This window comes from Ceratotherium simum, chromosome 5 (genome assembly GCF_057802395.1).
Source record: "Ceratotherium simum simum isolate JZ-2026a chromosome 5, ASM5780239v1, whole genome shotgun sequence".
NCBI classification, from domain to species: Eukaryota; Metazoa; Chordata; class Mammalia; order Perissodactyla; family Rhinocerotidae; genus Ceratotherium; species Ceratotherium simum.
Window position 1 is genome coordinate 30,604,552 of NC_141904.1, and position 15,436 is coordinate 30,619,987.

General features: G+C 41.3%; 1 protein-coding gene across 10 annotated transcripts in view; it reads left to right on the plus strand.

The window, feature by feature from the left end:
- Positions 1-15,436, plus strand: part of RARB (retinoic acid receptor beta) — a 704,914-nt gene that overhangs the window by 551,866 nt on the left and 137,612 nt on the right. The window lies entirely within an intron of this gene.

Sequence of the window (15,436 nt, forward strand, 5' to 3'; positions counted from 1 at the left end):
GAGTATCTTCCAATACTTTTGAACTACTTTCAACTCAGTTTAAACATTTTAAACTTCAGGGAGGCAGAGAGGAAAAGGTCATACTCTCTGGAAGCCTCAGTGTGTGTTCTAGAAAATGCCTGCTCTGTCTCCCATGAGTGCCTTCTCCTGCTCATATCCGTGTGCTCTGCTTTGTAACTCAGTCCCTGGCACACAGCAGGTGCTCAGGAAATATGCTGAGTGTAGTTCAATGAAAAGGAACGTGAAATTCAGAGCATCTCAAGTGGTCTCTGCATTTATTTACTTGTATATTTTTGGGTCACTCAAAAGAGCTGAAGTGAACTCCAGAGAGCCATCAAAACTTGGGAGGTTCAAGTTGGCTGTTACGGCAAGCCCTTCTAAATGTGTTAGCTGGAAAACCGGCCTGAAAATATGAAAATGGGATATTTCCTTGGGCTTCTGGCACTCACTTTGATATCCTAGGAATAAATTTTCTGTGGTACTTGCTGTTACCCAGCACATGACCACTCTTCCCTCCCCCCACTTTTCTGTCCATCCCTGGAAATGGTGTGAAGAAAGTAAATAGAAATAAGACCACATCAACAGTTAAGAGAAACATTTGAACCAAGGTTTGTTTTTCTACTCCCCCCTCCGAATGGGTTTAAGTTGTGACTGATTTTTATTAAAATGAAACAATCACCATCATCATCATTAACATTTATTAAGTGCATATTATCTGCATATTATGCCAAGTGCATAAAATGAATTATGTCATCTAATCCTTGCAGCAGCCTGAAGATAAAGGCACTGTGATTGCTCCATTTTACAGGCGAGAATTCCCAGGCACAGAGGGTTCAGGTACCCACTTCAGATCTCTTGAGTAGGACAAAGCCAGTCGAGTTCCCATCTTAGCTTTGCATAATGAGGGTTTCCTTCCCTCTGCCAACTATGCAAAGTAAACTCCTATTTTCTTTGCGGGGGTGGGGGAATGAGGGAGGTTGGAAGCCTCAGAACCCACAGAATAATAAAAGGGTTTCCAACCGAAAGCTGGAAACAATACATTTTTAACAAAATGGGCAGTTACTCTAATTGCTGTGCCCCTACTGTTCAATTCCTTTTTATGTCCTAATTCATTAAATTATGTGCACACACAAGCTTATTATTTACAGATGTATGCACTTTTAACCGGCTCATATGAAACAGATGCTTTATGAAAGGTAAGAGAGAGCAAGTGATCTAAATCCTCTTTTAGTGGGTATCAAGTGAGTATTATGGCCCATTACCTGCAGGTCTTTTGCTATTATTTTGAATTGCAATGTCCAGTGTGGGGAGGAGAATTCAATCTGTCCCCGGAGGAACAAATAAAAATACAACGACCCTATAAGCAGACATCTGCATCTCAAAATAAAAGAGAATGTGTGCAGGTGATAGGCAGGTGGTGTTCGCATGTGGGCTCAGGTGGATATGAATGAGTTTTATAAGCAATTTGAGAAAAAAAAAGACCCATTGCATTACTGTCGACTTTTTTATTTTTTAAGAGCCTTATTCTATGATATTTTAATCATTACAGTCTTTGAATTCATAGCTGAGCAATTATCACACTCCTTTTCATCCACAATTTCTTAGTTAATTATTTTTAGATGGAATTATTCCATTGCTCTAATAACTGGCAGGAATGCATGCAACGCTTGGACAGTGCATGTGATATCAAATTACTGCCTCCTAGATTCTGAAAGAGTTGAGGTGGGCCCTTTCTGTAGGTTCTTCATGGTTCCACATAAATAATCTTCAATTCATAATAACAATAGTATTAATTTCAATTATTTGTTGCTATGTAACAGACCACCCAAAACTTAATGGCTTAAAACACATCAGGTTTCAAGGTTCTGTCTCACTTGGGGTCTTTCATGTGGCTGCAGTCAGATAGTGCTGAGGCTGGACTCATCTAGGCTGATGGTCAAGATGGCTTCTCTGTTCACTTGTCCAGTTCCTCAGTTGACATTGCTGGAACAGCTGGAGGCTGCCTAAGCATCTCTCTCTCCATTTGGCCTCCTGTTGTGACATGGGCTTCCTTATAGCATGGTGGTCCTGGGCTCTTTGCATGGCTGCCCCCAGAATAAGCATTCCAGGAAACCCTGGTGGAAGCTTCAAGGCTTCTTATGATCCAGCCTCATGTGTAACACAGCATTACTCTTGCCACATTGTGTTGATCAAGAAGAAATCACACTAGCAGCTCAGATTCAAGAGGAAGGGCCTGCATGATTGTGCGGATCCCTGGAGGTGTGGTTCATTGAGCAGGCCATCTTCAGAGACCACTTACCATACTACTAGCTGTAGAAATAAATGCATACCTCTTTTTCAATATAAGGTAACATGGCCTGATAAAAATAAACATGACCAGTTCACATGGCCATAAACTGGGTGGCATGTCAGTGAACAATTATTTCAATACTTCTTCAGAATATTGGGGAGCAATAATACCCCTCAAAATCCACAGGGAAATGTATTGTTTATGAATTGTTAGGAGTTCTCTAAACAAAAAAATTGGAGCAAAAAGATGGCTGAAATTATGTCATTTTGCACATTGAAAGCTGGAAACCCTCACAAATGAAATATAAAATGGGACATGAAATATTAAGTGGCATATCAGGTTTATTGCATATATGACCATGAGAGTGCATTTTATTTTGTCTTATGGAGCTCTAAAAAATCCATGTAATGGATTAAAGGTATTAAAACTCCCATATTCTGTCTGGCTCCAGGCCAGGGAACAAGGCATGATAAATAATCCCAAGAGGCAGAATGAGTAGGAAGGAATTTTAAAATGTATTTATGATGGACATATTGACCTCCCTAACTAATAAAAATGTATACATGAGGTTAGTTTTGAAGGAAGTGTGCAGACCTTATACATTTATAGTGTATATAAATACTATATACACTATAGTGTTAGCATCCTTAAAATATTTCCCACATCTCTGTGACATATGGCTATCATACTATGTCTTTACCCTGGAAGCAAAGAAAAGCATGGATTTTATAGTAACGTGCAGTTGCTATAAGAAGGAGTCGTTTTAATTCCTTTATCTTAATGCAGAGGTCAGGAAACTGAGCCAAATCTGGCCTGTAGCCTGTTTTTGTAAATAAAGTTTTATTGGAACATGCCACGCCTATTCATTTACATCTTGTCTAGAGCTGTTTCCTCCAACAATGGCAGAGTTGAGTGGCTATGATAGAGACCATATGGTCCACGAATCTAAAATATTCACTATCTGGCCCTTTATGGAAACAGCTTGCTGATCTTGTCTTAAAACTAAAAAATTAATAGGATGGCTTAGAATAGAAATGAGTGCTTTGTTTCTCATTTATGATAATCTTGTATGTAGATTCAGGAGGTCAGTTCTAGATCAAGCCATTTCATAACGGTGTGACCTTGGCCAAGTCACTTAATTTCTCTCAACTTCAGTTTCCTCCTGTGAATAATGGAGATTAAAAAACTGATAACGATAATCCTGCTCTTCTTTACAGTTTTGCTATGGAGGAGCAAGTGAGGTAATGAGTGAAGACACCTCAAATCATCCACCACCATACATTGTGTGCTGTTGGCAGATTCTGCTGAATTGGCTCAAATGATCATCATTTATTTGATATCGCATATAAGGATTTCTATCTGGATTTCATTCTTTCACTAATTTTTTTTCAACCAACATTTATGGAGCTCCTGCTGTGTACCAGGCACTCTATTAAGCACCGAGTGTTTAAAGGCAAGGCAGCTGAAGCCTTTGTGCTAGGAACAGCCATGTCATGGCAGCCTCGGGCAGCCATCAGATCCTTCCTCCGGCTGGGGCCATTTTGGCTGTCTGGTATTTTCAGTTGTCCGTTTCTGTGGGCCAGGAACAGGTCTTCTGACATCTTTATAACGCAGCATTTAGCACGGTGTCTGGCCCTGCCGGGTGCTCAGTAAGTATTTGTCAGCAGCTGGATGATGCTGGCTGATAATCCCTGCCATGTGCTGCCCGGCCTCCTCATTTGGTCCATCTAGAGGTTTGTGACTTTGGGTTTTCAGCAGCCATGGAAGGTTCTTAAAGGAGAGATCTCTGTGGTAAGGAGGTGTGTAAAGAAGCTGTTTCTAAGGGTTCTGTGCACATGGATTGGGGACGGGCCAGGAAAACCCACAAGGAGAGGGCTGTTGCAGTAGATTGGATTAATGCCTGAGAGGCTGGGAGGGAAGGGACAGTTGAGACAGAGTGTAAGGAGACAAGGCTGACACAACTTGCTTTACTCATATTAGCTTGTGGAGAATCTTCTATATCAGGAGGCACAACTATTTAGAGGGGAAAATGGAAGTAAAGGTCAGCAAATCAAGACAGGAGACTGATGTGTAGGAGAAAGATGAGAAGGTGAATAACACTGAGATTCATCAGCACGAGCGTGATCCTTGATACAATAATGATAACAACTCTGTGTTAACAGTACTATATGACAGGCATTGTGCCTTTAGAATGATTTATCATTTAATGCTCACAACGAGCCAATGAGGGATATACTATCATCTTATATAAGGAGAAATTGAGAGAGGTTAAGTAACTTGCCCAAAGTCACACAGCTAGTAAGTAGGAGAGTTAGGATTTGAACCCAGGCAGGCAGGCTCCAGAGTTCACACTTCCAACCACATGCCTCAACTTGTCTGTAAAGATGGAAACTTCACTGAAGGAAAGAATATCCAAAAAGACCTGAGTCTTGGGAACTGCTCATAGTTGGAAGATTGGTAAAAATTTCTTTGAATTATTTTTTCAAGTTTTCCTTAGCAATTTCTTTCTTTTTCTTTTTTTTTTTTTTTTTGCTGAGGAAAATTCACCCTGAGCTAACATCCACTGCCAATCTTCCTCTTTTTGTATGTGAGCCACAGCCACAACATGGCCACTGACTGATGAGTGGCGTAAGTCTGTGCCAGGGAACTGAACCTGGGCCGCCGAAGCGGAGCACACTGAACTTAACCACTAGGCCACAGGGGCTGGCCCAGCAATTTCTTTTTTAAGAACTAAAATTAAGCCCTTTGAAACTCTCGTCCTTCCCACATCAAGAAATACTGAGAAATCATTGTTATGAAAGAAAAAAAATCAACTGTTGTATCATTTCTAAAATCTGAACAATTCCATATAGAAATTTAAGAATCTTTTAAAATAAAATATCCCCAAGTGTATCCTTTTGAACTGATGTGTTATACTCATCTCCAGCACTAACAAAATCTTCATAGTAGTCAACTAGAAGGTTCGATAAGGATGTTCACTATCTTTCTGCTTCTAGTCACTCCTCCCACACACCCCAGTCCTGGGAAGAGAGTAATTCAGCTTCTCATTCAGGGCAATCCAGATCTGCAGACAGTGAGAGAAGAGCCATTGCACAACTCGAGAATTCAGGATGTTGGTTTCATTCTTATCCCAAATAAACTTTGCTTAAAGGAGTGTATATGGCCCACTGGCAAGAGAGGGAGAACCGGCTTAGGAGTGGGGGGTCCAGAGCCCTCCCCACCCCCCAGCAGAGCCCCAGAGCTGGCAGTTGTGCAGGCCACATTTGGCCTGAGTTCCTGCTCCTGACAGAGTGTAGTCACACGCCCCTGGCCCACCGCCAAAGGCCTTTGGAACCTTGGTCTTAGCTGCTGCCATTCTGCCTGCTGGGGGTTGGTTTCTCGGCAGGGAAGATGCGGGAGTGTGTGTGTGTGTGTGTGTGTGTGTGTGTGTGTAAGTGTGCGCGCGCGCACGCACCTTATAATTCCTGTGTTTGCTGCTGGGGGACTTTCCTACTTGATTGCTCTGACTGGAAAAAATAAAGGGCATTATTTCTGTCCCCTTAGCTTCTTTCTTTTTTAGTTTTCCAGTTTTACTTTTGGTCCTTATCCTGGGATAACAGTGTACGTCTGTTTGACTTAGACATAGTCTATCTATTCTCAAATTTGCTGCCAGGGACTTTGCCAGCCTCTTGCCAAAGAAGTTCTGCTCGGTCCTAAGAGAGGATGTCATTGTCTTCTCCCAACGCCTGGGTCACAACCATTCTTTTGAACCCAAGACTATTTGCGTTCAAATCCTTGCTCATCGGTTCCCATCTGTATGGCCTTGAGCAAGTTACCTACCACCCTGTGCCTCCAGTTTCTTGCCGGTAAAAAAGAAATACTAAGACTGTCTCATAGGGTCATTATGGGGATCAAAAGAATTAATGTATGTAAAATGCTTAGAACAGAATGCGGGTGGTGGCTAGCCCATAGTACATGCTCCATCAATGTAAGCTATTAATATTGTTGTAATGTTATTAGTTGACTGGACTCTAGAGATGTTTCTATCATCTTCTAAGGTCACAATATTAGTCACATTACTAAGATATGGCTTACCCACCTTTCCCTAAATACTCTAATTATGAAGCGTTAGCTGTTATTTTTATGTGTTTTTATAGAGTTTTGTAGTTTACAAAGGGTAAACCCTGCAATATAGTAAGTTTACTTGTCATTTCCATTTTCCAAATTAGGAAACAGAGGCTCAGGGAGGTGAAGTGACTGCTGGTAAGAGGCAGAGTTAAGAACTGAGCCTGTGTCTTTTCTCTTTTGGGACTGTGCAGTGTCTACTTCTCCAGTGCTGCAGGAAATTATTTATTTGCAGTCCCACTGCTTTGTCCTAAAGTCTCCCCACAAGTAGCATCCCTACCCCAGATCAGGGTTTTTCAGCCTCACCGCTATTTACAATTTGGGCCAGATAATTCTCTTTTTTTTTTGCGGGGGGAGGCTTTCCTGTGCATTGTGGGAGGTGTAGTAGCATCCCTGGCCTCTACCCACTAAATGCCTGTAGCAATCCCCAGTTAGGACAGCCAGATGTCTCCAGACATTGCAGAGTGTCTCTTGGGTGGCAAAATCGGTGTTGGTTAAGAACTGCTGCCCTACGCTTAGGAAGGTAGAAGGGGCATTGGAGGTGGGGTTGGCCGTCCCACACTTACTGGGTGCCAGGCAAGTTGCAAACAGGAATTTTAGGTTTATCTGCATTTTCGTGAAGGAGATACTAGTGCTCAGAGAAGTCAAGAAAAGTCTGTGGCCATTACATTATTGAGGGATTCAAATCCAAGTCCATCTGGCAGCAAAGCCCAAGCCCTTCCCATCGCTTCCTACACACAGCTTTCTGCAGGCTCATGGCATTTTAGTTCTTTTTAGGAACCAAGAAAACCCACACAGTGAGGATTACATTGGTTTCAAAGTTATTTTGAGGCCACTATTATGAGTGTATCCCTGTAGAAAACAAAACAAAACCAAAAATCTTCTTTGTAGCAAATTTATAACTGAGTAAGCAGAGCATTACTTTGTTGAAAAAGAGGGCTTTGGCTCAATTCTGGTGTAATCACACTTGAACTTTCTCAGATCTCAGAACAGGGGCAAGGATCCCCATGTGACAAAGCATAATTTCATTGTCATCTTCCTTAAATATTCCAAAAAGTACGCCCTCATTACTTTTCTGTAAAGCTGGTACCAACGTGGTTTTCAAATATATTTACAGTACATATGCAAAGAATTGTATATCTGAGATGATATACATTTTAATGTTCCTGTTTTAATCCACTTTGTGTGCAGGAAATTTGAACAAATAATAGAATATCATTTATTAGTGCAATAATTACTTTTTAGAAACTGTGGGAATCCTGGTTAGAAGTGGAACATAGAACTGAATCCTTTAGTGTTGAGGTAAACTCTTCAGGGGGACCTTAATGCGATGCAATTAGCTTCATCTACACACGACTCCCTAGACCGGTTCCAACATTTGTTCAGTTAATGCAGCTCCATTTCTGATGCTTCTCAGTTCAGATCATTAATAAGTAGTTAGACGTGTCGGCCTGTTAAGTGATTTTAAGGGAGAATTTATTTGAACCCTGTCATAAGCTATCTTAGTATGTCCTAGAAAATAGTTATATAAAGCATCGTCTGTTAAAAACGTCACCCAAAACAACCTATGAGATAATTTTCCACTATGTTCCTTGAAGCAGGAAAGCATATTATAAAAATGAAATGTAGGTGTTGAACGTGTCATGGTCCCTTATGAAAATATGACAGCACTTCCCGTGGTCCCAGTCAGTCCCAGGAATAATTTCTGCTCCTGGCCGTGAGCCCAGGCAGGTGTAGCTACAATCCAGGGTGATGAGTGGATCCTGAGCGGCACTTTCTCTTTTTAATGCCCAAACTATCTTGTCAAATTTAACCATGTCTGGAATCAAATCAGTGCTTGGAAAATTATAACCGTGAATTAAAAGGAAGGGAGGTACACAATTTTGCAGTTCTCAGATTCAAGGAAATAGATCTGACCAGACCACATCCAGTGATGTTTCTAGCAAAGGAAATAAAGGAGATGGAAAATGAGAAAAAAAGCTGTGAATTTTTGTGAAGTAATAGTAATATATATTAAGCCATTTAAATCTCTTGTAAAGGCTGAGATGGGTGTTGTGTTTTTGAATTTCCTAATTCTAAGGTGCAGAGTTCCTGGTCCCGCCCCACCCTGGTTTTGGGGAGGAGTAAATGAGTTAATGCACAGTAAGCACTTAGCACAGCCCCTGGCACACAGTAAGTGCTCAGTAAATAGCAGATACTGTTAGTTCAGGCTCTTCCGGTGCAACTTGGAACCCACTGCCAACTAAAACCCACTGCCAAAATTCCGTGGGAGAGAACGAAGGCTTCTGGCGTTTGGTGAGCATAAGCACACACACAGCCTGGAGATCTTAATATATTAAGTACTTAACAAGGTGGAGTATTTAGACCTGTGCGAGGGGAAGCTGAGGGAGTTCTGATGCCAAATTGACTCAGCAAAATGTTTGGGATTGTGGGGAGGTTAGGACAGTAAGAAGACATTTTTATGTCAGGGTGTCTTAAATGTTGTTCACGTGCATGGGAGTTCTCTGGGGCTTTTGTTAAAATGCCTCTTGTGATTCGGCAGTCATTTCTGGGGTGGAGCTGGAGTCTGCCTTGAACCGGTTCCCAGGTGATGCGGATGCTGCCGGCCCCGGGCGCACACTTGGAAAAGCCAGGCTGCCTTTAAGGACTCGAAAATCCAAGTCTTGCCGCCAGCCCCTGCTTTTGTCCCCTGCCTGTGTCCAGCACCTGTTGCGTGTGTGGTCAGAATAGCAGGGATTCTCATAACCCAGCTCCAGCCCTCGGCCAGGATCCCGGGTGACCCGGGCAAACACACACTCCTTCAGGGTCACGGGCAGGTTACTGAGTCAAGACTGCCGAAGCCCCGCGATGATGTTTTCCTTCTCTTCCCACCGCCTCCCTCCTCGCCTGCCCCAAACCCGGGACTAATCTTGGAGCTGCTTAATAATAACAAAGCCAGCAGCAGAGTGAGGCAAGACCGTTTCAAAGCACAGTTCTTCTCGTTTGGCAATTCCCTAATTTCAGAATGCGATTCACAGATTTGCAAAACCCATGTGTGTGGAAACAAACCGCTTCTCCTGAAAGATGATTAAAAGCAGACCCCCTTCAGGACGAGGCGACAGGAAAATTAAATGAGCGACAGGATGGAGGGTTCCCCCCCCCCACTCTAACGTTTGGAGGCGTGTAAACTATATTTTAATAAAATGTCTACACACGCGCTCGCACACGCATGCGCACACTCACGCAGCGGAGAATCTGGTTCTAATTACTTGTACTTTAGTTGAACTTTGGCGTTTCCTTTGACTTTCTCCCTAATGTATGTGAGCTGTGGGCCTTGCAATCCTGCAGTGAATCCACAGAAAAAGGGGGAAAAAATCCAGACCGGCTCTTTTCGGTGCCAACAAAAATGAAGCCCAACAGAATGTTTTGACCAAATGCAACACTTTGCTATTCTCCCTTAATTAGCTGAAATTACTCCCTCCCGCCGGGTCCCGGAGCTCTGGGCTCCAAATTCCCCTGGGGCCATGCAGGAAATGCCTTTTGCTTTACAACTCCTTTTTCTTTTAAGGCTCAGCTGCCCGGAGAGTGCGTTAAAATACTGTCTTAATCATCGAAGGTTCTAGTAAAAAGGCAGACCTTTCATAATGCATGATGCCTGCCTGCCTCTACTCAGGCCCCACATAAAATCCTAAAATCTGTCAACGTGGTTTAGCCAGCAGTAAATTAGTTCTCACAAAGAAAAAAAATAGTATACTGGGCTCTCCTTTAAAAATGTTATCTGCTACTTAATCTAACCTTTAGAAAAATGCCAAGCATGTTAGGAATGGTGAAGGGAGCTATTGTTGGAGACTTTCTGTGTGTTTAAATGACACTCAGGTGTGTTGTAACAATGAGGACATTTATACTGTGTTTTCTCAGGTGAGTTAAGTTCATAAGTGCCAAGTGCTCTTAACAGGCAACAGCATTAATTTTTTTTTTTTTTTTGGCTTTTATTTTGGGAATGAATTAACCCCCCCCCCCGAGTTGTGGCCATGTTTAAGAAAGCTGTGTCACTTGAGAGCGCTGGTATTCTGCTTTTGCACCATCTCAGTCGGTGGAGATTTCATTTAGTTTGTTTTCGTTTAGTCTGCAGACAGCCTCTGAGTTTGAAGTCTTTCCAATAGGGCTTCTCAAAATGCCATCTGCCACAGGTGCCCCTTCCTCAACAGCCTGTTGCCAGTCCATGAGGACATAAGGGCAGAAATGGAGAGCCAGTGTTTAGAAACTTTTACAGCAATTTGACAGAGCCATTTCATGTCTAATAAATCCTTTTTTCTAAGTTGGAGCTTGTGTTTTGGACATCTTTTTCTTATTTCCTTTTTTCTAGAGATTCACTTTATTTATATATTTTTTCTAGGGATTCGTTTTTATTGAATTTTATCAGTCCATGAGGGATTAGTGGGAGGAAAAAAGGAAGAAATGGTTCTTTACCATAGATAGTCTAAAAATCGCTAATTTAAAGCAAATACTTGCCTCCCTACCTCCAGGAATTCTGTTGCTGGTGGCTGGTCTGGACCACACCTTGAGGAGCACTGATTTCGAGGCAAACCAGACTTGCAATGAATTTTTATACAAGGAAAGTGAATCTAGCTTTCTTTTCCTCAGTGACAGCCATGTCTATGCTGCAGGGATGGAGAGGTTTAAAATATGGGCTAGAAGCTTCTGTTCCTGCAGGATTGGTTCGACTCACTGTCTCCTTTGCATGTGTGTGGCCCAGAGAAGCCCCCTCAGCATCTCTGGTGCTGACTCTGCTCTGGGCAGGGACCCACGGAGCCAAGCATCCATCTTGCCCGAGTAGCACAAGTTTCTCTGTCTTGGCCATTCTCTGATGAAGCAAGGCAGCCCATCTGGTTAGCAGTTTCGAGGCCGCATTGGAGGCTGCTGCTTGTTGGGGATGCGATCACCAGACAGAACTGAATAAGTCAATAAGTAAGGAAATAAATAAAAGCAGAAGGCCACAAGCAAATCCGAATTATTCCTCAAAGACTGCTTCCCCAAACTGAAATCGCATCAGGATGGCTGGAGTGCAGTTTTTATTGAATGACACAAGCCTCTCTTCCCCCTGGGAAGTCTAAAAACTGCTTTTTTGGCCTGCCTGAGATCGCTGAATGAGCCAATACAGGACACATTGTCTGCTGAGCCTGCAGAGTTTTCGAGCAAAAATTTTATCATTCCTTAGACTGATTGTGCTTGCCTGGAATAAGGAACAAAATGTTTGAGGCCACTCAAAGGCATTTGAGGAATCTAACTCTAATTTAAAGGGACTACTAGATTATTGATTTAAGCAGGATGACAATGAACAGATCAGTGGCCAAGCGCTCTGTAGCTACCTTAAATACCAAACATGACTAGTGGAAGGGGAGCCATCAGGCTGTCCCCCGCATGTCTCCCACTGTCTTTATTGGGGGAGGGGGATGACAATAGGAGAAGAGGAGCACTAATAAACTTTGCCAAACTATATTTTGCTACATTACCAAAATGAACAGAGGTTGTATTAAAATGTGAATCTGCTTTTTTATTGATGCCATACCCTGGTTGTAATTCTAGAACATGTTTTGGCGTGTTTGCTTAAGGCTAGCTTTGGCAACCTGACCACACCACTGAGATTTTTTCTTTTTTTGTTTTGCATTGTTCTCAGTGTTATAGGCCACACCAAGAAAATTAAGGACCATAGATGATCAATTTTGAGGGTGATATTTGTATATAGTCAAGTATTTAATTCTTTACCACTAGTGGGATAATTTTTCTGAAGATGATTATTTCTTGTCATGTATAAGAGTTTTCTGTTTATGTTTGTGTGGGATTCGTTTATGGCATTTGTAGGCTTCATATTCAAACCACAGTAGAAAGAATCAATTCATCCTTCAAAACACAGCCTGTCACCTCCTCCGGGAAGCCTCCCTTGATTTCTCCTGGGCTGAATAGGCTTGTAGCTCTCATTGTCATTATATTATATCAGTGGTTCCAAACTGCTGCAATTTGGATTTACCTAGGAATGTATTTTTTAAAAACTCTGATGCCTGGCTCCCACTCCCAGACATTCTGGCATGATAGGTCTGGGATACAACCTGCACATTGGGATGTTTGAAGTCTCCCCAGTTAGTTCTAATGTACAGCCAAGTTTCCGAACTACTGTGTTATATTCTAATTGTTGGTTTGCTCTCTATTAAGCCAAACTTTTCAGGCTAAGGGATTATACCACGTACTGTCCATAGCATATAACATAATGCCTGGTATATTATAGTCACTCAGCAAAAATAAACGATTGAACATGTGAGTACTCATTGTACAAATCTGAGCAAGTTCATAGCATTACTGGTGAAATCACCACAGCCTTAATAAAAGTCCAGAGCCCTCACTATTGATTGCTTACAATAGAATATTTTCATTCATGGCAGCTATTCAGGAAAAACTTTCTGGATTCATTCATTTGTTATAAATGACTCTTATCCCCAGAAAAAGGCTTTTACAATGTTTGTAAAATATTTTGGGATTTTTGAGGCCTCCCCCTTTATGTGTACTTTGCCCCAAGTTTCTTGAATATTAAATTGCCCAGTTCTGTTTCCTCTCTTTGGGAGGATGAAATGCTGGACTCCCTAGAGTCCGTGTACTTGAAGTGGCATATTTATGGAAATTACCACCTACTTTTGAAATTCAGGGCATAGCTCTGACAGCTGAATCCAGCCCTAACAGAATTCTATTTACAACTTTCCTAGACAAGCCAGATTAGCTGTTCCACATGAGCCAGTAGAACGTAAAAACACACACCCCACACATTGCTTCTGTGGTGAATACAACGCAGGATTGATCATAGTGGTGACTACAGGGCTCTGCCAGAGTTGTTGGAACACTTGGGTGGAAGTTCAGACGTGAAAATAATACCAATCGAAAGCTCTGAGAGGGCTCACTTATGCATATTAGGAGTATAAATTGGCACAGCCTTTCTAGAAGGCAGTTTACAACATGAATTAAAAACTAACAAAATATTTTTAAATAACCATACCTTTTGAACCAGTAAGTCCACTTCTGAGAATTTGTCCTAAGGAAATAGTCAGAGATGTGCTGAGATTAGTTACAAAGATATTCATCATAATGGAATGTTTTGCAGGAAAAATATTTATTGACAAAGAAATAAACTCATGACATAAGTTAAACAAAGTCCCAAACAGAATCTAGACTATAATTCCACTTGAGTAAACAAATCAAACACATTTATATGCATAGAAAAATGGTCTGGAAGGATGTATGCCAAGATGATAACAGTGATTTTCTCTGAGTGAAAGGATTGTGGGTGATTTTGTGTGCGTTTGTTTTCTTGGATTTTAACCAAGAGCAATATATTATTTTGTACTTTTGACAAGTACAGTCATGTGCCGCATAACAACATTTCAGTCAATGATGGTGGTCCCGTAAGATTAGTACCATGTAGCCTAGATATATAGTAGGCTATACCGTCTAGGTTTGTGTAAGTACACTCTATGATGTTCTCACAACGACGAAATTGCCTGATGATGCATTTCTCATAGTGCGTTCCTGTTAAGCAACGCATGACTATTCTGTTTTCTTGTTGATGTCGTTATTACTCATTTACTTTCAGTGAAGCTGATTATCTTAGTGTGAAGAATGCTTTTGCATTTATAGCTTGGTAACCGATCTGGTAATGGATGCCAACCTGTCTGTAGAACACTGGCTATAATTGTGCCAAGCTATTTAGAGGAAGGGCTATCTTCATCCCAGATACCTCGGTTCTAACCAGTAAAGACTGTAACAGATTTATCTACTGTGTAGACCTGCGCTACTCTAATGACTTCATTCCAAGATTCTTCTGAAATATGAAAATACTATAATTATAGTTGATTCTATTCCAAAGGGATAATTAATTACTTTTTAAAGGAAGCAAATGAGTATATGAAAGCTATTTGATTTCCAATTTTATCATTTAACAACTTAGAGGGGCACTTAGTGCTTGGAATGAAGAAGAAAAAGGAAAAAGTTTATGTATTAATTCAACACATAGTTATTAGTTACCTACCGACTATGTGCCAGGACTTCTTCTAGGCCTGGAACACAGCTGAAAACAATGTAGATAAGTTCCTTGGCCTCGTGAAACCCATACTTGGGGGGTGGCAGAGGTATAATATAAAAGTGTACACAAACAAACTTTCTAAATTTAGACACTAGGTAGGGTTTTATAGAAAATAAAATAAAATAATGGGATATAGTGACTAGAAGTGGGAAAGGGCATTTTATTTATGGAAGTCATCTCTGAGGAGGTGACATTTGCACTAAGATCTAAGAGATGAAAAGGAACCAGACGTGTAAAGGTGTGAGAGTTTCCAGGAAGGGGAAATGGTTAGTAAAATCTCCTTAAGTTGGTATGAGAGCTTGGCCTATTTAAGAGATAGAAGCAAAGCCTAGCGTTTAGAAGTCAATAAATGAGGAGAATCATTGAGTTCAGTGATGTTGCTAATGGTCCGTGTCGTGAATAGCCTTGTAGAACCTAATAAGAGTTTCACTTGGGTCTTTCTAATCAGTGACTGTTGGAGGGTGTTAGGTAAGTGAGAGGGATTGATTTCAAGTTTTTGAACAATTATCTTGACTGCTTGTTTGGAGAATGGACCCTAGGGTAGAAGAGTAGGCATAGTGAATAGGCTATTGCAGTAGTTGAGGTGGATGACTAGCCTGTGTGGTAGCAGGATTAGGAGAAGAGGATGATTAACAATATGTTTAGGGGTAGATTGACCCGACTTGCTGCAAGTTTGGCTATAGGACAATCCTATCAGTAGAATATCTAATCTGGGAAATTAAGAGCAGTGGGACAACTGGAAATTTTATACTCTGGGAAACATACTGGATATTATAAAGTGATTTGTAAATTGGAAGATTCTGGAACATTATTTAACCACTTTCAATCACTCCCTTCCCCATTTCCATCATACTTTAATGAGCATTTTTGCCTGTGATAGGAATTGGGCCAGGTCTTGCTTTGACTTTAAACATAAATCTGGAGACTAGAGAAGGGAG